This window comes from Paramisgurnus dabryanus, chromosome 16 (assembly GCF_030506205.2).
Source record: "Paramisgurnus dabryanus chromosome 16, PD_genome_1.1, whole genome shotgun sequence".
Taxonomy (NCBI): Eukaryota; Metazoa; Chordata; class Actinopteri; order Cypriniformes; family Cobitidae; genus Paramisgurnus; species Paramisgurnus dabryanus.
In genome coordinates, this window is record NC_133352.1 from 5,243,237 (window position 1) to 5,265,587 (window position 22,351).

At 41.5% G+C, this 22,351-nt stretch overlaps 1 protein-coding gene and 1 long non-coding RNA gene across 2 annotated transcripts in view; one reads left to right on the top strand and one right to left on the bottom strand.

Moving 5' to 3' along the window:
* Positions 1-9,391, top strand: part of LOC135749417 (uncharacterized) — a 175,681-nt gene extending 166,290 nt beyond the window's left edge. Inside the window, exons 3-4 of the long non-coding RNA XR_010532375.2 lie at positions 8,898-8,927; positions 9,355-9,391. This is a non-coding gene — a long non-coding RNA (uncharacterized lncRNA). The remainder of the gene's footprint in view (positions 1-8,897; positions 8,928-9,354) is intronic.
* Positions 1-22,351, bottom strand: part of il1rapl2 (interleukin 1 receptor accessory protein-like 2) — a 481,367-nt gene that overhangs the window by 383,187 nt on the left and 75,829 nt on the right. The window lies entirely within an intron of this gene.

Sequence of the window (22,351 nt, forward strand, 5' to 3'; positions counted from 1 at the left end):
TATCGTGATAGATTTTCTTTTCTCAAATCTTAATCATGGTTTCACTACAATATTTTAAAATCTGAGCAAATCGCACTGCAAGTTGCAAGAGCGAGCACTTCACCTCACAAGGTAGCGGATGTAAACGAATGGTAATTGAAACACATTCATTTTTTATTTTTAATGTTTACATGTGTTAGCTAGTAAACTACTAGCTTTCTGCACTCACCCAGTGTGTTTAAAACCAAGTCAGTTTCTTTGAGGCAACGGTCGCGACACATTTTTCAGATGTGCTATTCAGGCATGTACCGTAATTCCTCAAATAAAAGCCGTTATTCAAATAAACGCCGGGCCTCTGATAGTGGCCGGGGGCGTGGTCATCGCAGACAAATAAAGGGCGGTCTCAAATTAAGGCCGGGGAAAGATGAGTGCCGGGGGAAAATGAGTGAGAGCTTAGCGCACCAACTATAAACGCCTCATCCGTTTGGTGAGATCTGAGTATAAACAAAGCTTAGCTTACGCGCAGTGTGAGCGTATTCGCGCCAGAGCGCGTTTCAAAAGGAGAGACGTCAACTGCGCGAGCACTCACCTTCATCTGCCTTCGTTAAAACCTTTTAATGTGCGCAGCAGGGCTAGTGAATATCTACGGTGCACACACAACAGATCAACTAAGCGATATCATAGGCATGTGAGAGGGCTTCATACAACTAAATAAAAAACAAAGACTTAACATTACGATGGGTTCCAGTCTTAAGAGAGTGCTTTACCTCCTGCTTTGCTCAAAACAAATGCATTCTAATGATGAAAGTGCGCCCGGTACAGTGTGAGTGCGTGCATGGAGTAGGGAGGGGGGACGATCTCGCTGGGGCATGGTTTTGGATTATGTGTGCGTGGTGTTATCTCCTAAATGCATTCAAGTTCATCATAATGCACAGCTGCCAATAGATGGCAGTAGCTACATTGGATGGGTCTCATTTAGTGCTAGTGACGAACTTTTCAACAACCTTAAAAAATATACTGTTAAAAAATGAATGATCTCTATCCACTAGAACGCTATCGCTTTTAATTTAACGGCTAATTTAAAACAATTATTTATCAAATAGATGGAATTTGAAATAAAGCCCCGTCTCTAATAAAGGCCTGCTTCAAATAAATGCCTGTTACCTTCGGCAGTTTAGGTAAATAAAGGCCCCGGTCTTTATTTGAGGAATTACGGTATATTGTTTCCTCACTACACTCTTAAAAAATAGGTTCCTTGAGGTTCTATATAGAACCCTGGGATTCTATACTTGGCCAATAGAACATTTTACCAAAAAAGGGGTTTTATATAGAACCCTTGGAGGGCAAAGAACCATTTTTATTAAAATGGTTCTATAATTCACATTTTGTGACTGAAGTGTAAACTAAAGATTACACAATAATTGCAGACCTACACAACTCATTTACAAACCTACACAACTCATTCACAAACCTTTTTGTGTCAGTAGGCTGTGGTCAAATAAAGAGAGAGTCAACAAATAGGCTATTAATATTTATTGTATGATTTATTTCCTGTGAGCTTTTTTATGCAAGTTTGTACATTAGCATGAAACTTACAGTGCAGTTTGCGTTTTTGGTGAATAACCAGGTGTTTTCTTTATTTTGTACATTCTATATTGTCAATGTTTAATTTAACCTGAAGTAGCATTAAAAACAAATAATCACAAAAGTGCCCTCTGGTGGGGTATATATAAGTTGCACCATAAGCGAAGATGAGCCTCGAGACGTGACAGTTTTTTTTTTAACTGAGGAGATCGGACTCCGGACCGGCATTTCTGCTTGTTGGTACCCTGAGGTAAGTTTCTACATTTTTGAAACGATGTTACTGAAATATTTAGTATAATTAGTTAATATTTATTTTGTCAGAGTAGGTCTTGTGCTAAATAGTGATACTTGAAGCTACATTTATATTATTTACCTCAGTTAAAAAGTACTGCTGGTAACGTTAAAGCACTGACGGGCTTCCTCAACCGTCAGTTATAAAAGCTCTGTTAAATACATTTTGTTCCGGGTTTTAATGAATTACGTTACAGTCCTGCTTTATTTCTTTGTCATTTTAAATTAAATTGCCAATCACAATAAGACAGCTGTGTTGTAAAGAGACAAAATTCGAGACAGGAGTGTAATTTCAATGAAGCGCGTGGTCAAGGGAACCGGGTGGAAGACGGTGGAAGGGCAATGATATGTAAATGTTTTACACATATTCTGTGAATATTTTTCGCTTGTTCACGAGTGTTTTATCAGGGTTGAAGCTAAATTCTGAAGGAAAGTGGAAACTGCTGGCCACCATAGTTGAGAACTTTCCGCCGGTCTGTATTATAAATGCACGATTGCAGTGCAGCGTTCGTTTCCGCAACAAGTCTAGATATGCATGTTTTCTGTGATGCCCACAATGAATTAATGTGATGGTAGCTGTTAAGACACTTACATTTAATATTCAAATGTTTTAAAAACCAAACGTGTTCAGGTTTTTATGCGTATTTGGTTTGTGAAGTGTAATTTATGCTTTTTTCCTTCCCCTCACAGATAACCATGGTTCCCTTTCAGTCGGTCACTACGACGTCACGTCGTGACCGACGAATTGGGAACTCGCACCTAAGAGTGATTTCCCTAAAGAGTGATACGTGAGAGCTCTGTGTCTTTTTAAAGACAGCCACTCTCTCGTATATTCGGAAATCAGCGTCCTTTTCAGGATAGCTTTTCCTCCGTGCGATCTTGGATGCGAGAAGTACAGGGATTCCAGTGACGGTCACGAGCGCTGTCTTCGTGCTTGGGCATCGAGCACTCCAAGGCTGTGTTCGTGGAGAGCTTTTGCTCTCTCTGTGAGAGCATAACCCTCTTGGATTGCGGAGACGACTGTCGTTTCTACGGGGACGACGTCCGCGCCTTTGCAGTGCTGAACGCCGCCATGGTGCGGCTGTCAAGCGCTCGCAGGACGCTCTTCGCATCACTACGCTGAGTAGGACAGAGGATGCGTCCTTCACCTACCGGCCTTCTCATCCTCAGCCGGTTGAGGCTCCGGTGGAGACTGCAGAGTCGTGTTCTGCGATTTCTGCCGAATCCATTGGACCTCCTTCTGATCCCGTCACTTCTGCAGCATCAGAGGGGTGCCCATTTTTTCCCTCCGAGGGGGAGTCGTCCCGGAGATGGCGGCCGTGCCCGCTCGAGCGGCGAAGACGGTAGAGTTGGAGGGGTTAATCCCTCTCCGCCCGAACCGTCCCGCCCACATGATTGGTACTTCGGAGCTGCCCGGGCCTCTACGGTCCTCACCTACTGTGCCTGCCTTTCCCGACGGCACGAAGAGCTGACGTGATTTGCGGCTGTCTCGGCCGTTCAGCTTTCACCCCTCACCTCCCTCACCAACCGAGCCGCTATAAGGACGGGGATCCCTTCAGTAGAGCGGGGGGTTGCGTTGCAGCTGCGTTCCTGGAGGGACCACCCAACCCTTCCCTCTCGTGTTTGTATAGACAGTCGTCCGGTTACGGGCGCTGCCTATCAGGCATGCGGAGACGCGGCTTCAGCCCTGCACGCAATAACGCAAAGACGAGAACAACTTCCTGAATGCTCCTGTCTCACAGACCGGCCTCTTCGGCGAGCCCGGGGAGTCGTACAGCTCCGCTGCGCAGACTGAGGCGATCTCCTAGGTCGTGCCCCGGCGGAAGAGAGCTGCCCTGGTCCACCAACGCCGGCTCCTCAGTCTGCCTCTCGCCGTCGGCGTCCTGCGGAGGCCACCTCCGTTCCCCTCCTCGGACCCCATCTCGGCAGCGCAGGGGAACCGGTCGTCAGCAGCTCGCCCCGCCCGCTTAGCTGCTTCCCGTGAAAATTGGGAGTTTAAGTGGCCAGAGACGGGCGACCCGGAGTGGCAGAGGATCACTCTTCAGGAGACAGTGATTCGCTCCTTCCCCCGGTAGAGGGTCAGGTGGAAAATCCTTGGTTTGCATATATTCCACCGGCTGTCCAGCCGGTACCCACTTAACCACACATAAGAGTGCATTCCTCTTTCCTCTCCAGGTCTCCGGAGGATCGAGAGAGCCGTGAGCGTACACCTGCTCACCCTACCTCTCCTCTATCGCCAGCGGGTGTCCTGAGGAGTCCGAGCTCTCCACTGGAGAGACCGGACCACCAGCACCCTCATCGGAGTCTGCGCTCTCCGTAGAGGAGACCAGACGACCGTCACCCTCAGCGGGCTCAGGTCAGTGTCACACACACACACATACTGTAGATGTTTATGCTGTCACAGCAGACGCACCGGCAGTCCTACCTGTCTCGCTTCAATGCCAACCGCGGGTACTTCGGTAGTGTCGTTAATTCTCCTCGTACGGTCCCTGGATGCTTCGCTTCAGTTCCCAGCCCGTCTCGTTGGGTTTTACGCACTATCCGCCTCGGTTACGAAATACAATTACCGGCACTCCCCCAAATTCTCGGACATTCGTTTCACTATAGTGAAAGCGTCCGATGCACATGTACGATGCACAAAGTCGATGTCCTGCTGGCGAAGGACGTTTCGAGCCGGTCCCTCTTACCGAGTATGATGATAGGGTTTTTCCAGCCTTTATCTCATAGTACCCAAAATACGCGGTGGGTTACGACCGATTTATTTACGCACCGGCTCTACTAATGTGATCCTTTAGGATGATACGCCGAGGCTCGTATTTCAATATTCAGATCAGTTTGCAGCATAGATCTGTAGACATGTACTTCATGTGTCCATCTCCCCTCGCCTTAGACCGTTTTTCGCTCTGCGTTCATGGAGTGGACATATTAATACTAAGTACACCATTCGAGCTGTCTCTCTCTCCCCGTTTCTCCATGAAAGTGCTAGTCACGGCATTAAAATCTCAGAGAGAGAGAGCGTTGTTCCCATTCTGCTTATGTTTACGTCAACTTATAATAGCTCGTTCTTGGCAGACGTGCGTGAACACAGAGATTTAATGCTTCAGCATCTCGCTCGTTAAGTCATCAGGTCAACTGGGAAAAGAGCAACTTTGCCCCGTGCAGAGGATCCTTTTCTCAGTATGGAAATAGACTCGATCGACTAATTGGCGTGTTTTACAAGAGCGCGCAACCAGTCAGTTCTGACTTGCCTTGGTTTAATTCGAGGGAAGTACGCGGTCCCTCTGAAACAATTTCAGAAGCTCCTGGACATATGGCAGCAGCTGCAGCTGTGACACTGCTCGAGCTGCTTCATATGAGACCGCCTCAGCACTGGTTTTACGATCGAGTCTCGAGGAGAGCGTGGCGCAATGGCATACACTGTGTAACCATTACACCTGCGTGTCATTTCTATTTTACCCAGTGGTCAGACCCAGCATTTCTGATAGCAAGATATGCCTCTGAGTCGGGTCTCCTGGCATTCTGTAGCACATGCGATGCCCCCAGCACAGGATGAGCAGCAACGTATGACGGGCTTGCAGTCTCAGGGGTGTGCATAGCACCCCAACTGCCGCGAGCGGTGCGCTGTATATCTGGGACTTGTACGCTCCGCTATGGAGATGCGAGGGAAGGATGTATTAGCCGACACCGACAACATTGCGACTGTTGCGTTATTTACCGTTAAGGCGGTTTTTGCGCTCTCGTCACCTGTCGCATCTCGCTCGTCATCTCCTCCTTTGGAGTCAGAAGCATCTGCGGTCCCTTCGTGCCATTCACATTCCGGGTTCGCTCAATACAGCGGCAGACGCGCTTTCCCGAGCTCAGACCCTGCTAGCATTGGCCTCCGTGAAGAGAGTAAGGGATTTATATGCATTCTCTGTTGACGATTCATGCCTTCAGTTTGGTCCCGCTGTCTCACTGAGACCCAGACTAGGCTATGTGCCCAAAGTTCCCACCACTCCCTTCAGAGATCAGGTGGTGAGCTTGCAAGCGCTGCCCCCGGAGGAGGCAGACCCAACCATGGCTTTATTATGTCCCGTACGAGCTCTATGCCTCTACGTGGATCGCACACAAAGCCTCAGGACCTCAGACCAGCTCTTTGTTTGTTACGGTGGTCAGCAGAGAGGGAAAGCTGTCACTAAGCAGAGGATGTCTCATTGGATAGTTGTTATTATCGCCCTTGCTTATAATCTGCAGGTCATTACGTGTCTATTTAATTTGAGAGCTCACTCTACTAGAAGTGTTGCCTCATTTTGGGCACTCGCTCGTGGTTCCTCGCTAACAGACATCTGCAGTAGAGCTGTAATCGGGCCTTAAAAGTTAGGCCCGAAATGTCCGGAGCCCGACAGAATGCAGCCCGAACCCGAACGTACATTTAGATTGACAGCTTTTTAGAAGCCCGAACCCGTTTACAGCCCGACATTATTTAAATGTGCGCACACACACAGCTTTTGTCAAGAATGAGAAATTTACACAGGTTTTAACATTATTTATTCATGACTAATAATCTACACGCCACTTGGAAGTTGAAACAAAGAAATAAGTAATCTGTAACATTGTAACATCTCATTCTAAATAGGCTTATGCAATACACTATAAATATGCTAATAAAATTATTATTTCTTAACGAATTAAATTAAGATAATACATTCTGAATTAAGATGGGTATTTGGCAATAACGAAATTAAGAGGCAGGCTCCGCGGGATTTGCGTCGGCACTTCTCTCCATTACTGCCAACATTAGTCTATATCCTCTGTCTAAATTATGTAAGACTCGATTCATATTTAGTTAAACATTGAAAAACCTACTCACCAAGATTAGGCTACATGTTTTTGATGAGGAAAATCATTAAATCCACTGTAAATGAATTCAGCGCGATCCTGCGCTACTGATTTGAACTTGACCGCTCATTTACCTCACAAAGCCGGAGCGGAAGCCCGAGCCGCGCCCCGAGCCCGTGTAAAATGTTAGAAATGAAGCCCGAACCCGCCCGAGCCCGTCGGGTCCCGACGGGTCCCTTCGGGTTCGGGCAAAGATCTTCAGCTCTAATCTGCAGAGCTGCTGGTTGGGCGACACCTAATACGTTCATTAGATTTTAGTGTTCGTGTCGAGCCTGTCTCCTCTCGTGCCCTTTCCTTGTTAGGGGAAGCACAGAGAACAGGCTCGCAGGTCGGCTTGCAGCCTTAGACTGCTGCTCCAAACTGAGCTCAGTATGGAAGGCCATCAAGGCAAAAACGCGTAATAATTTGTTTTGCCTTCCTCCGCTGCCTTGGCAGCCTGATGTTGCGGAGCATCCGCTGCCAGCCTCTCACTAGCTGCATCCTCGCGAACCTGTGTTTGGCTCGGGCATCCACATTGCGTCCCACCGGGTTCCTTTGTGAGTATTTTTCCGTGGGGTTAATCCTACTAGCCCACGTTTCCCTCAGCAGAGCACTGCTTTGCTTACACAGCCACGGCTGTCATTTATACCTCAACTACGGTTGACTTTCGCCCACCAATAGCCCTTAACGGGGCGGTGGCTTCCGCAGCGTCCCTATACCGCTCAGATAGGGCGCTTCCCAGTCGCTGGCACTACTGTGGGGTTAAAGGAACATCTAGTGCCCGGCCTTCTGCCTTAAAACCTAATTCTCCTTATCCTTAAGTGGAACCGGAGGGCTTTACGCAGACTCTGGAGGAGGTCAGCCCTCAGTGGCGTTTTGGTAGGGATTCCCAATTCGTCGGTCACGAGTCACGACGTGACGTCGTAGTGACCGACTGAAAGGGAACGTCTCGGTTACGTATGTAACCCTCGTTCCCTGAAGGAAGGGAACGGAGACGTCCAGTCGCCACAGGGCTGCTCCCTGCTGTTTATCGGCCGGTCACACTTTCCGGCTTTCTCAGCGAAATGAAGCTAATTTCCATATTTGCACCTGTGGCTTATATACGCACCTGGCGGGGCGGCGCCAGCATTATGCAAATATCTCAATGCCAAGTTCATTGGCGTTTTAGTAGAGTACGAAGCAGATTGGTCTCTCTAAGCGAGTTCCCAATTCGTCGGTCACGACGTGACGTCTCCGTTCCCTTCCTTCAGGGAACAAGGGTTACATACGTAACCGAGACGTTAATAAATGGTCAGTAGATGACACATCACTGGCTTAAAATATAAACCCCATTGATGCAAAAAGGTAAGGTGCTTAAAGGGACCTCGTCGTAAACCTGACTTCTGTCACCAATGTTCATCAAAGAGCAAAATAAAAGAAATCTGTGTTTTGTAGCTTTAATGATAATTCTTATGTATTTCATTTAGAATTTAGCATTAAAGACTGTAAAGTGTTTGAGGACTTAATTTAAATTCTGTATATTTCACACATTTTTTTTTATTGAACATTGTGTTTTGAAAAATACATCACTAGTCAATTGCAACCTCAAGTTAATGTAGACTTTAAGGAACTTGTTTGTCTGAAAGTGGATATATAAAGATTTTGTGTTTTAAGATGCTGCATGGAATGACACTGAGGTTTGGAACAGACTTGGTGAAGAACATTGAAACATCTCTAAATAAAATGGCCCAAAACATCATCAGTAGTGCAAAAGAAGGAAGTAAAAAACATCTCAACGCCAATCTCATTGGAACAGCAGAGGAAACCACAGAAGGTAACTACATCATATGCTTGTTCTTTGCCCAGTGTAAAGTAGCCTTATTTGCATTGTCAATGTAAAGGTTCTAGCACCTATAAATTGTATAAGTGAAATTATGAAAATAATGTTAGTATTAACTTTTTCCTTGCCATTGAAGAGTTAACTTGTTAATTAAGAGACGCTGGCTGAGAAAGAGTTAAAGTTAACCCACAAATGAAAATTGTCGTCACTTTCTTCAGCAGAACACAACAGAAGATATCTTGAAAAAGTATGGTAATCGAACAACAATGGTGCCCATTGACCTGCATTGGTTTTGTGTCCATTAAATTGCTACCAGCGTTGTTCGGTTACAGACATTCTTCAAAATCTTTTTTGTGTTCTGCTGAAGAAAGAAAGCCGTGAACGTTTGAAATAACGAGTGAGTGAATGAGTTTTCCTTTTTGAGTAAATGTCCCTGTAATTGATTTCTGTACCTAATGTACAATAATTTGTATCTCTGTAGGTCTGGTGAGGAATGCTGCACTTATGTTATTGCAAGCATTATTTCAAGAAAATCCCAGCTTCCTTTACTGTGTAAATAGTGTAAGTATAGTCTTCTGTAATTTCATTAGCATTTGAGGCACTTCATTTAAAGTAACATTCAATGCAAATATAAAAATATTACTCTGTTTACCCTTAAATAGCATACAGCTCCACATCAATTATTATGAGTCTTGTTGGTTCTTGAGTGTCGCTTGCCTAGTTGTCATACTTTATTTGTGTTATTATGGGGTAATTTTAAGTCTACTTGATGGCTTCTGTTAACTGGTAAAAAGCACTTAAAAGGTAAAATGTTTGTTTTACAGGAACCCAAAGGTCCCACGCCAACCATAGTGTTCAACACCCTCCTGATCTTCTCAGATCTAGAGTATCAACTTTATAATGGACAATGTGAACATAATATGTGGAAGACATTGACATCACAGTCTGTGGAATGACTGTTTGCATTTTTTTTTCTCCTCAGTGTTCAATACCCTTTTGCCAGTAAGCACACGGTGACCTTAATTTATAAAATATATGCTTAAATTTAAATACCTGTACAAAACAAATGTACAATCAACTTTTGTTTGTCATTCTATTTAATAGATTGTTCATGAATTGTCTTTAAATGCATTGTGATTTCTTTTCATCATTTCAGACACATGTAAAAGTTACTAAAAATTAGTACTGCATATACTGTACAGTATCTTTGTTTATAAAAACAGAAAATGCGTAAGGGAAAACAAATTTTTTGAATGTATAGTCTAATTAAGAGTTCAGCTGTTTAATACAGAGATGCAATTTTAATATATATATATATATATATGTAATGGAAATAATTAAACAACTAAATGGTTGAATGTAATGAGACATTTTAAATAATAAACTAAAGTTTTGCTGTCTAATACAGAATAAAGAGATGTGATTTTAAGTAATTTTTATAGATTTATATTTCTGTATAATACAATTAATAAATAGTAAACTTTTATAATGTTCTGGATTGGTTATAATTTCTTATCAATAATAAATTACTCATAATAATAAAGAACCTTTAATGGTTCTAAATAGAACCATCTAACTTTGATTCAAAGAACCATTTGGGGTTCTTTTTAATGAACCCATTAAAGTGGTTCTATATTGAACCATTTGGGGGTTCCATATATGAAGCGGGTGATAGAACCATTTCTGGTTCGATATAGAACCATTTTTTTTTTAAGAGTGTACCACAACCCGTCTACTGGACCCATAGCAGCTTGCTTCCTGGACGCCATTTTAAAAAGCTTTTCACCTTCCTCTGTTAAAGTTCTAACATAATCATCCCAATGTAAAATCCTAAATATCAAACATGTTTGACATGATTGGGCGGCCCCAGGTTGCTTCTGAGCAGTTTGCAAGGTTTAAAAGATTTGATCTGTAAATGTCACACATAGATGATAATCTGATCTGAATTTCAGAAACGATCAAGGACTCGATTTTCGCTCAGATTCTCGTGAGGAGCTAAAATCTGTGATCCCAGATTAAGTAATTAAACTCCTGGGATGTATAATGGTTTATAGAGTATGTAACTATTTCACAAAGGCCATTTTATAGTTGCATCCTGTGGTCACCAACGTTTGCTCTTATCAGTTTAAGTGTACACTTGATTAATAATATAAATTATATTATATAATTATAAATATAAACATTATAGCAAAAACACTTACATTTCACCTTAAAGTCACTACTTTTATTGTAGTCATAAAGTTTGTTTTTCTGTCAAAAGAATAACTTAATTTAGTTACAAATCAATGCGGAAATGGTAACGCAACAACACATGTATGACGTGTCTTGTGGTAAAACTGCCGACCAATCAAAATGCAGTGGGAAGAGATCTCTGGATTTGGATCCAGCTCCGCCCCTGGATCTGAATCCAACCCGCCCGCTGGATCTGGATCCAACCCCGCCCCCTGAATGTGTTCTGCAGTGAGGCGCTACTGCAATAGTATCATTAGCCGCATAAGTGCTACAATGTGCTAACAAACACATTTAGAAAAGCTTTTGGGTATCGTTAACCAGTCAGTCAGTGGCTGTGGGTGAAGCTTTATTAGTGTTATATTAAGAAGAAACATTTAAAAAAGGACATTAAAAAAAGGTGTGGGTGGATTTTTTCATGGAATAATGGTTGTGGTCACTCACTGCCAACACGCATGTGTGTCCTTGTAAAAGTGGATTTTGCATAATATGGGACCTTTAAACAAAAATACTAGAAAGGTCATATTTAATATGAATAACGCACTGCCAGTAAGAAGATGAATGGTTAATGCCGCTCTAAGCAAATTGACGGGTTTTAGGCCATAAACATTTTTTGTTTTATACAGCAAACATCTCCTCGCTATCTGCTAGCTGCCTGTCCCCTGAACATACTGTAAAAAAATGCGATCTCTGTAGACACCCCAGGCTCCACAAACAGCAACAAAAACAAAGTGGCGCAGCCTAAAACCACGTAATATAACAAATGTGTTCCAGCCAATAGATCACAAGAAGGATTTGAGGGTAGGGTTTGGGGGTAAGTGTGCTTGAGGAAGCACGGAAGGGAGAGGGAGGGGCAAGGGGGAGAGTGAGAGGAGAGGGAGGGTGAGGAGTTTTGTTTGACAACACTTCGAACGTCAACAGGAAATGACGTCACACAGATTCGCTTAGAGCACCTTTAAGAAGTAAAGTTGTTTTAGTCATTATCAACTGCAACATTTTCCAGTTATGAAAGGATTGAAGGAAGTGAAACCTCTTGACGCAAGAACCAATAAAATTTGCAAGTTACTGACATACCACTAAAAATTTCTTTAAACACCCCCCCCCCAAAAAAAAAACTGGCTATAGGTTTTATCTCCATAAATCTTTACAATCCGATCTTAAATGGATGCCCAATTATTTATTTTTCCACTGCAAACCAAGTGTTAACTGTTCCACCTCTGTTAATTGCCTAATGTTGCTTTGAATAGTCACATATAATTGTCTAATACTGTCAGATACTAGAGACAATTAACCTAAAGTGGCTCACCTCTTAGGTTACTGTGAAAGATTGCTGCGTCTAAACTTTGATTGGTTTAGAGTTCCTATGGTGAACACTGGAGAACGTTTCTCACCTTTGAAAGAGCTTTGGTTTTAGCACTGCTCCATCATCTGTATGCTGTATGCTACAGTTTGCTTGACTTGCACTAATGCATCACATGTGATGCTAATGGAGAGTGTGAAAGTGCACACTCATGCAGGAGAAACTTTGAGACTAAGTGCCACATATGGGTGAAAGTTTCTGTCTCAGGAGACCTTAGACCACGTCAGATTATGGACTAATAGAGTTACCCTGGTCTAAACACGTTGCAGTAATAATGTGAGAGTTTGTTTAGGGTTTAATCTGCATGGACCTTAAACTTACACACTTTGAATAGAGAAACCACAGACAGGTATTTACAGAGGGAATGGTATTACCATAAAGATTTCTGTAGAAGAGCTTTTTGCTGTCGAACATTATAATTAAACAACGATTTAGTAACTCTGTGTTAACCACCCTGAGCACTATTTTAAGTGTATGGCTATTTAAAGCAACACTATGTAGTTTTTTTACCTTTAAATAATGTCTCTAAAATTATTTTAGTGATAGAACAACTTTTAACTGGACAAATTGTACTGTTGCTGCAACCTGAGCAGCCTCCAAGCTGCTACAAGCACACTCTGAAAGTGGCGGTGGAGGGTAGGAAACATGGCCCCGCCCCTCCCCCTGCCTGCAGAAGAGTGTCTGATACCAGGCACTGTTGCGCTTTTTAACCACATGGGGGAGCTGTAAGTCATTTTTACATGGAAACTACATAGTGTTGCTTTAATGGATATCCTTTGGTATGTTGCATCATCAGTGGATAATTTCCTTCTAAGGCATCACATGCTTTGAACAGCCAGAGTTATATCAGCGCACACAAAGCCCAGCATGAGGATGTGGCGTGGGCGAGTGGGGTGTGAAACAGAGAGGAGGAGGTGACCTTAATACCGTCTCTCAGAAACACACACACACACACACACACACACACACACACACACACACACACACACACACACACACACACACACACACACACACACTTCTACCTGAGATTATCTGTGCCTTTGAGCGCCAGTACATTGATACACCAAGACCATTTGTGACCTCGGAACAGGCAGTGGACTTTCAAAGCAACGCTCTCTCTGTACCACTGATTCATTGCTTTCATCCACCCTTAAGATGCTGACATAAAGAACAAGGTGGGAGTCGCAGCCTTTAAATGGACCCATGGGGACAGCAGATTTGAGTTAAACAGCCCTGGTTTTGTTTCTGTACTCTCTACAAAACATAATTTGAGCATTCACCACTCTTTTCACTTTTACTTTCAAGATGTTTTTACTTTTGAATAAATAATAAAATCATTTTGTTAAAGGCAATTTTATTAATTTATCTCAAGGTTGTAATCTGTCTTATTGAAGAAACAGAAAGTTTTTACATAATTTTTTTAAAGAGCTCCTATGGAACGATTCACGTTTTTTTAAATTTCCTTTGGTGTGTAAGTGTGTATTAGAACATGTTAACGATATGCAAAAGGTACAAACCCCAAAGTAAAAGATGATGCAAGTTAACGTCTCCAACGTAAATCTTTTTTTTACTCCCTAGGAATGGTGATGTAGAGAAGACCGACATTATCATAATTCCTCCCACTTCAGACTCACTGCCTGTATATTAACTCCTGTTAGCAACCTAATCTTTCAAACATGGTAAGGAGCGTCACATTTCTGGCTGACGTCAGAGGTATTCAGACCACACAAGATTTTGAGAGACTGTGATGCTGATGACGCCACACGACAATTAGCATATTTGTGACGTCATCATGTCATGTTTGCGATTGGTCCAGTCTTGGCACTTTTGACTGTCACTGTTATATTGTATTTTAACACACTGGAATGCTATTATTATATTTTATCTGTTCAGATCTGTTATCTGTTGTCAGACATAAAAAAGAATATAAGCTTGTGTTTAATCCAACCAGATGTTCCTTTAACTGCTGATAAACTCCTAATTTATAAACGTGACATCATCTAAAAAATCACCATACATTTACTTTAAAGAGCAGATATATGAGATGATTTTGGCTACATTATGTGTTTGTCTCGTGCAGTGTAGCATTTACGGCTGTTGCTCTTCTCATCAATGTATTGTTCTGTTATAAGCTCTTCTTTATTTTAAATGCAAGTGATATTTTTATTGTAGATCACATATAGCGCAGACAATTCGGTGCAAAATCAAAAATATGAAAGCTGTTACTGTTGTAACTTTAAAACGAATGCCAATATTGTACCATTAAGAGGAAGAGAGCTCACACAGAAGCACACACAGAACCAGTGTGTGTGTGGGGGGGGGGAAACACTGCTAACCAATTTGATAAGTCATGATAAACTCGATCAGCCATCTTCTCTGTCAGTAACATCTTGACTGTTGACGTTTACATTGAAAGTACATGGAGAAACGCACATTGAAAACAACGCCACCTTGTCATGTGAGATAGATGCGTGTGGTGCTGCATGCAACATAAGAGAGATAGAAAGAGGGAGAGAGAGAATGGTGCCGCTGAGTGCTTGCAACAAGAAATTTAAATAGTAAAATAAAAATGTAAATGGTAATCATGAAAAATCTATTTGTGGTGGGCAGTGTTGATTCTGTGGCACACCGCCACAAATAAATGAATGTATTGGAAACACTGAATAGTCAAAATAAATTGTCAAAAAAGAAACAATAGTCAATCACATCATTAGCATTATCAACTTTCACCTTCTGATCTAAGCACAGCAACAGATATTTATTTTAAGTTATAATTAGTCTGCTCTCCTCTCAGTCAACATGTGAGTTCACGCAATGATTACAGTGACATCACACCATTCTCATACCCTGATAATCACTGTGTGAGCTATATGTGAGCTCATTGTGATTTCAAAATGTTGAGCAGGTTAAAAAGAAGCAATACAACACAAGCAGGGCATTCTACTTCCTATATCTCACCTATAAAGGTGGATACTGGAGGATCACAATGAAGTCACACCATTTTCATACTGTGATAATCACAGTGTGAGCTATATTTGTGCTCATTGTGAATTCAGAATGTTGAGTTCATGGTACAGTATGAGTGCACAATGAGTCACATAGTGACCATGATACAGTACACTCACAGTGAGCTCATACTATGGTCACGATGTGAGGTCCCGGTAGACTCACTGTGTGCTTATTCCATAGTTATAATGTAAGTGCACGGCACACTCATTCTGTCATAGTAGGACAGCACACATGTCTGGAAATTATAGGAATGATCTTAGGCAGGATTTTATACAGCCCTATACATGGTGGATAATGTACAGTTAGGAAAAGAAGCATTTGAACACCCTGCTATTTTGCAAGTTCTTCCACTTAGAAATCATGGAGGGGTCTGAAATTGTCATCGTATGTGCATGTCCACTGTGAGAGACATAATCTAAAAAAATCCAGAAATCACAATGTATGATTTTTTTAACTAATTATTTGTATGATACATCTGCAAATAAATATTTGAACACCTGTCTATCAGCTAGAATTCTGACCCTCAAAGACCTGTTAGTCTGCCTTTAAAATGTCCACCTCCACTCCATTTATTATCCTAAATTAGATGCACCTGTTAGCTGCATAAAGACACCTGTCCACCCCATAAAATCAGTATGAATCCAACTACTACCATGACCAAGACCAAAGAGCTGTCCAAAGACACAAAAAAGAGACAAAATTGTACACCTCCACAAGGCTGGAAAGGGCTACAGGGAAATTGCCAAGCAGCTTGGTGAAAAAAAGGTCCACTTTTGGAGCAATCATTAGAAAATGGAAGAAGCTAAACATGAATGTCAATCTCCCTCGGTCTGGGGCTCCATGCAAGATCTCCCCTCGTGGGGTCTCAATGATCCTAGGAAAGGTGAGAAATCAGCCCAGAACTACACGGGAGGAGCTGGTCAATGACCTGAAAAGAGCTGGGACCACCGTTTCCAAGGTTACTGTTGGTAATACACTAAGACGTCATGGTTTGAAATTATGCATGACATGGAAGGTTCCCCTGCTTAAACCAGCACATGTCCAGGCCCGTCTTAAGTTTGCCAATGACCATTTGGATGATCCAGAGAAGTCATGGGAGAAAGTCATGTGGTCAGATGAGACCAAAATAGAACTTTTTGGTTATGGCATCAAGAAGCCTAAATAAAGGTTTTAGAAATCTCACACAGATTGGAGGTAAAAGTGACCCTCAGGGAGGTGCAGCCCACACCTGGAGCCAGAGAGGACAAACGGCCAGTGTTGCGTTACACTTGAGAGTGAAGCACAGGAGAGACTGACAGCCGCTGTGGCCATAAAAGGATAAGCCCCCCCCAAAAAAAAATTATTGAGAAAGATTCCGGATGGATTGAAAAAATGAAACTCATTATATTTTATTTTTTATCTAACATTCAGGCTATGTTATTTTAATGTAGTCAACAATCAATTAAATTTAATGTCTCTATAAAGTCAGATATAAATTTGTTCTGAGTGTGTTTTGAAAAATATGTTATTAACCACCCAACCAAATTTGAATGATGGAAAAACACCAAGTAAATAAAATAAGTTATCAAAATCTTGGAAAAATAAGCAGCATTCTTCGCTCTCAATTGGTGGGAGCGTGTCTGCTGTTGGCGCTGAAACCACACAAACTGGCGGGGAAGCTGCCCGTCTCTCTCAACTTGCAAATACTGCTAAAACCTGAATGGATGCCTCAAGCGCGTCATCGAGCCATCGCTTTTGGCTTGCCTAAAAAAAATCGAACTTAGAAATGGTGAAAACAATTTAACAATCTAACTCTGCAATTCAGTACTACATAGTTTACAGTCTTTGTGGTGTGTTTCAGCAATACATTTCTAAATAATTATAATGTGTTTAAAAACTACTTTACAGGGACTTCAATTATCTTTATTTAAAAACCATAGCACTTATTCTGGTATAAAAAACTTTGTGGGCCAGTCTGTGCCCCCAAGCATAAATGTCAAGCTACGCCTATGATCATGTAATATTTACATTGTTCAGTCTATACAGTAGCTTTTTTCCAAACTAAGGTGGCTACCTTAATAGATAGTGTCATGTTTTCTTCACCACACATAACCACCTACAGACTTCAAACCACCCAGAACAGGCTGTTCAACAACCACACCTTAAGGCAGTGAGCTTCGTATGTCATTTTCTTCAGAAAGATGTCACAAGAACTTATCTGTGCCACATCTGGGGTTTCCATATTGTAGTAAAACATTATTCATTGTAGGAATGATTTATCCTGGGTCTTTTGGTGGGCTGATAATTCCCTCTGTGATCAGTGTGCTCCACACATTTACATGGCACCTCTGATAAATCTGTTTAATTGATTGATGTGAACTATAGTCAACAAACACATCTGTAAAGAAAAGATTTAATCATTCAGATGTAGGCCCGACACCAAACAGTCTTTGAAAAGTTGAAATGCTGATAGAAGGTGACATGTTGTCTGGTTAAAAGAAACCAGTGCAGATTCAAAGTGACTTTGATTCAATTAAAGATAATACCCATCCATGCTTATGAATTATCTTTCATAATGGCATCATGAAGGTTCACAGGATTATGGGAATGCCAGAGAAAACACAATAATGGACAGAGCTTCTGCTTCAGTAGCATCTTTCTCATTTTTAATAACGCAAGCTAAGTTAGACAAACACAATCTGCAGTATGAGACTGGATTTCATCTGAATTTAATGTGAGGAATATGTGCAGGTTAAGCTTCCATAAAATTAGCATTTTATTCTTGGCTGAAGCTGTATTTGCTGATCATTTACCTGGGTCAGTTTAAAGCGCTTTTACAGACCGTTTCATTCTGACTGATTTAAATGAAAGCTTCAGCCAAAAATGAACATTCTCTGACAATCATTTTCTCACCCTCAGCTAAACAAACACATTTCTTTATGTCCATGTAATTGAAGGCAATAAAACCTGAAATGTTGATAGACAAAAACCACACATTGTCATCCACACAACTCTAGTTGGTTAAAAAATGTGTTTAAGAAAATCTTGTTGAATGTGCATAAAGATCAGCACCACGGACATAACAACTAGCTGCCAGTAACTTACTGTAGATTTTGCATTTATGTTATTTACTGGCAACAGTTTGTTCAAAGTTAAATGAACATGAAACATTTTCAGTCTTTATCTCAGTCTAACTCTCCTATCAACAATACCTGCAGCCATTTTAAGCGCAAAGTAATTTAAGACATGCTGTTTTTTGGCGTTAAATAATGGCGCAAATATCAGTCATAATACACACTCGAACATTAGTAAATCACATTGCGTGAATCATTTAAATAATCTACTCCCAACAATTTTGCTTCTGAAAGGGAAACATATGCGATAAGTTCAGTCGCTTAAATAACTAGACCACACATTTTCAGCGCTAATTATCCACTGTACGTGTTTAGTAAATCCCGAGTAAGTCATTATTTAACGCAAGCTGTTAGTTAATCTGGCCCTAAAATGTATATTATGAATTGTATAAACTGACTATAAGGGAATAAAAAAATACAAAAATTTACTTTAAAAATGTAAATTAATTTTAATCTACCCCAGTGCAAGCTAAAGGCAAATGTGTAAAAAATATAGTAGTGGAAAAAAATGATTCCGCAAATAGCCTCCCTCATAACTGATGGAGGGAACGAGACATTGTAGTGATGCAGTGACACTGGGGGTTTAATCCCGAGATAAATCAAATCTACCTGTAATCACCTTAAATCTAAAATAAATCAAATCTTTAATAAAAGGTCAATGAGAATTGGTGAGTGGAACTTGCATCCCAGTCTCTCCCCAAGATATCCAGGAAGATAGGAGGTGTGACAAGATCTCGTGCGACTATTAAATATGTATCACAAAATTAATTATGTCACGAGAAATGCTGGCCGTTTCTCAAACAAAAGGCTGCATCCTTTGGAGGTTGCATATGTAGAAAGCATACAACTTATTACAAAATATTACCAATTATAAAGTAGATTTATTGTAATATGATCATTAAATGCCGTTATATGATTACGTTTGGATATTATGTTCTCATTATACACGCACAGTGGCATTGTTGGGCTGGATTTAAATACATGTTTATTTGTATTTACGTTTATATTAAAAACTTTTTGGCACAGTATAGCGTGGTCTTAATGCAACAGGTCCTATGGCATGCTGTACAGTTTGAACCACACATGTAGCCTTTCTACAACCCTGTCTGTCGTCTTAATCATCTTAATATATGTGGAGATAAATAAACCTTTGCACTAAATCTGGCTGCTTTGATCCATTTCTGTGTTCTGGCTGACACACCAAGAGACAGGCTATAGAGATTTGAAACATCTTTAAACCACTCTCATCCAATAATATCTAAAGTATATTGCTATGTGTAAAATACAATATTGATGTCTATTAGTTAACACACATCATATGCAAGAAGGTAATGCAGTGTTTTTAAACCCATTTTCTGTTCTTTGTATGCTGTCAGAACATGAATATTGGCTCAATAAAGGACTAATAATGGAAACTCACAATCCAGAGATTTTTGGCAGACATATTTAGTTTCATTTTGTGCAGCTTGCTGGATAGCATACTTTGGAGCTTAAAGCATCAGTTAATAATTTATGTAAATTTTGCATATACAGTGATTTTAATTTGTGTCATTTAACTCGGATATGCACTATACCTAGCACAGATAATAAACAAAGAAGTATCTGTATTGTTGAATTTTGTTATCAATATTGGGAAAACCCCTACAGCAGGGCTATTCAATTGGCGGCCCGCGGGCCAGTTCCGGCCCGGAAGCAACCTCAAAGTGGCCCAGCCCGTGGTTTTGCCAAAAACGCACATTCACTCCTTAAGTCTTTATGAAGTTGCATACACCCGCTACAGTGGGGGGCGCTATGCACCTAAACAAGTTGGTCGCGATCCGCCAATAAACCCAGAAAGAGAGAGAGACCAGAGCGGTAGACTGATCGCTATCAATATGTCTTATTCAACACTAAAACGTAAAATTGACAATGAAAACCGTCAGTTTAACCCTACCTGGACTGAGAAATACTTGTTTATTTTACCGCCACATCCAAACGCCAAACCGATGTGTTTAATTTGTAACGAGTGCGTTGCAGTAGTTAAAGATTACAATGTGCGGAGGCACCACGTTGAGAAACACCAGACTTTCCGAACTAAGTTTCCCGAGGGATCTCAAGAGAGGGCTGCAAAGGTGCAGAGTTTGATTGCATCTTACAACCGGAGCAGTACTACCATAGTGCGTTCATCCACAGCCCAAGAGAGAGCTACCGCAGCATCACTTCGTGTGTCCTGGATATTGGCAAAAAAGAAAAGGCCATTCACAGACTCTGAAACCGTGAAGGACTGTATGTTGGCCGTTGTGGATGAGGTGATACATGACGATAAAATTAAAACTAGCGTGGCATCTGCTATAAAAAACATACCCCTGTCAGATACTTCCAACATTCGTAGGGTTGACATTCTTGCTACAGAGGTGTATGAAACGTTGTTGGGAGACCTGATGAAAGCTGAGACTATGTCTATAGCAGTAGATGAGTCCACAGACAAAACTGATACTGCTCAGTTGTGCATATATGTCCGTTTTTTTGACAGCAAATGTTTCCGAGAGGAGCTGCTCGCCCTACTGCCGTTAGACGGACACACAACTGGCGATATAGTCTTTGGGAAAATTTCCGCTTTTTTTAAAGACAATGGTCTGGATATGAAGCGTGTGTGCATGCTTGTGACAGATGGGGCTCCATCCATGACAGGGAAAGTGAATGGTTTGGCAGCACGTTGGTCTACTGTTGCACCTCAGTTAATCTCCTTACACTGCATTGTGCATCAGGCGGTGTTATGCGCAAAACTAAGCGGAGCGCTCAAAACGACCATGGACAGCGTGATGGCTATAATTAATTTTATTCGCTCAACATCAAGCCTCCAACACCGTTTATTCCGCATGCTGCTTTCAGAAATGTCTGCTGAGCACCACGACCTGCTTTTGCACAATGACGTAAGGTGGCTCTCCAAAGGCAAAGCACTGGAGCGTTTCTGTGGTCTCAGAGAGGAGATCATAACTTTCTTCCGCAGCAGCAAGCAAAAAAAGGCAGAAACGCACTTGAGTCGCATGCTGGACGACAACTTCATGGCCGATGCATGCTTTCTGAGTGACGTATTCAAACACCTGAATGATCTCAATTTGGGACTACAAGGCAGAGACAAAACTGTTATCGACCTTGTGGAACAGATGCGCGCATTCCAAGTCAAACTGGACATTTTTGCAACTGATTTGAGCACAGGCCGAATGCTGCATTTTCCGACACTCAGCAAATGCATCTCATCCCCCGCACAAATCACAGATGTGATGACAGATTTCATTGCGATGTTGAAAAAGAACTTTGCTAGTCGATTGGATGGACTGGTTTTGCCCACAGAGGTGGCAGTTTTTGTCAGAAACCCGTTCAATGTTGCAATAGAAGGGGACTTATCCGCCAAAGCAAAGCAACTTGTCCCTTCCATTGACGAGGGGAAATTCACACTCGAACTTGTTGACATGCAGTCATCTGTAACTATGGCACAGGAGCTTCGCACTAACGGGCCTGCAAAGTTTTGGACTGATGTCAACGTACATCAGTTCCCAAATATGAAGAAGGTAGCGATCGTCATGCTCAGTATGTTTGGATCAACATACACATGTGAGTCAAGTTTTTCACACATGAACTCCATAAAAAGCAACTCTCGTTGCTCCCTGACTGACCGTACTCTCCACCAATGCCTTCGAATTGCATTGACCACTTACGAGCCTAAAGTCACTGCTCTCGTTCAAAACAAAAAATGTCACTTCTCTCACTAAGTCAGCGGTAACTGTAGCCTTCATCAATTAAATTAAAGAGTTAAAATATGTTCTAACAGTGTCCAGTAGTACACCTTGTATTCATGTGTAAGTTAAAGCTGTGAATATGTGCACTTTTCATTTGATGCACTTTGAGATGTTCCTGGGTCAAATGTGAGCAATATGTTTATTTAGTTTTAAAATGATTTTAATGCTAATACGTTGCACTATTTTGTTTTATGCACTTTGAGATGTCCCTGGGTCAAATGTGAGCAATATGTTTATTTAGTTTCAAAATTATTTTAATGCTAATACTTTGCACTATTTTGTTTTATGCACTTTGTGATCAGATAGGTCAAATATATTGTCTAGGTAG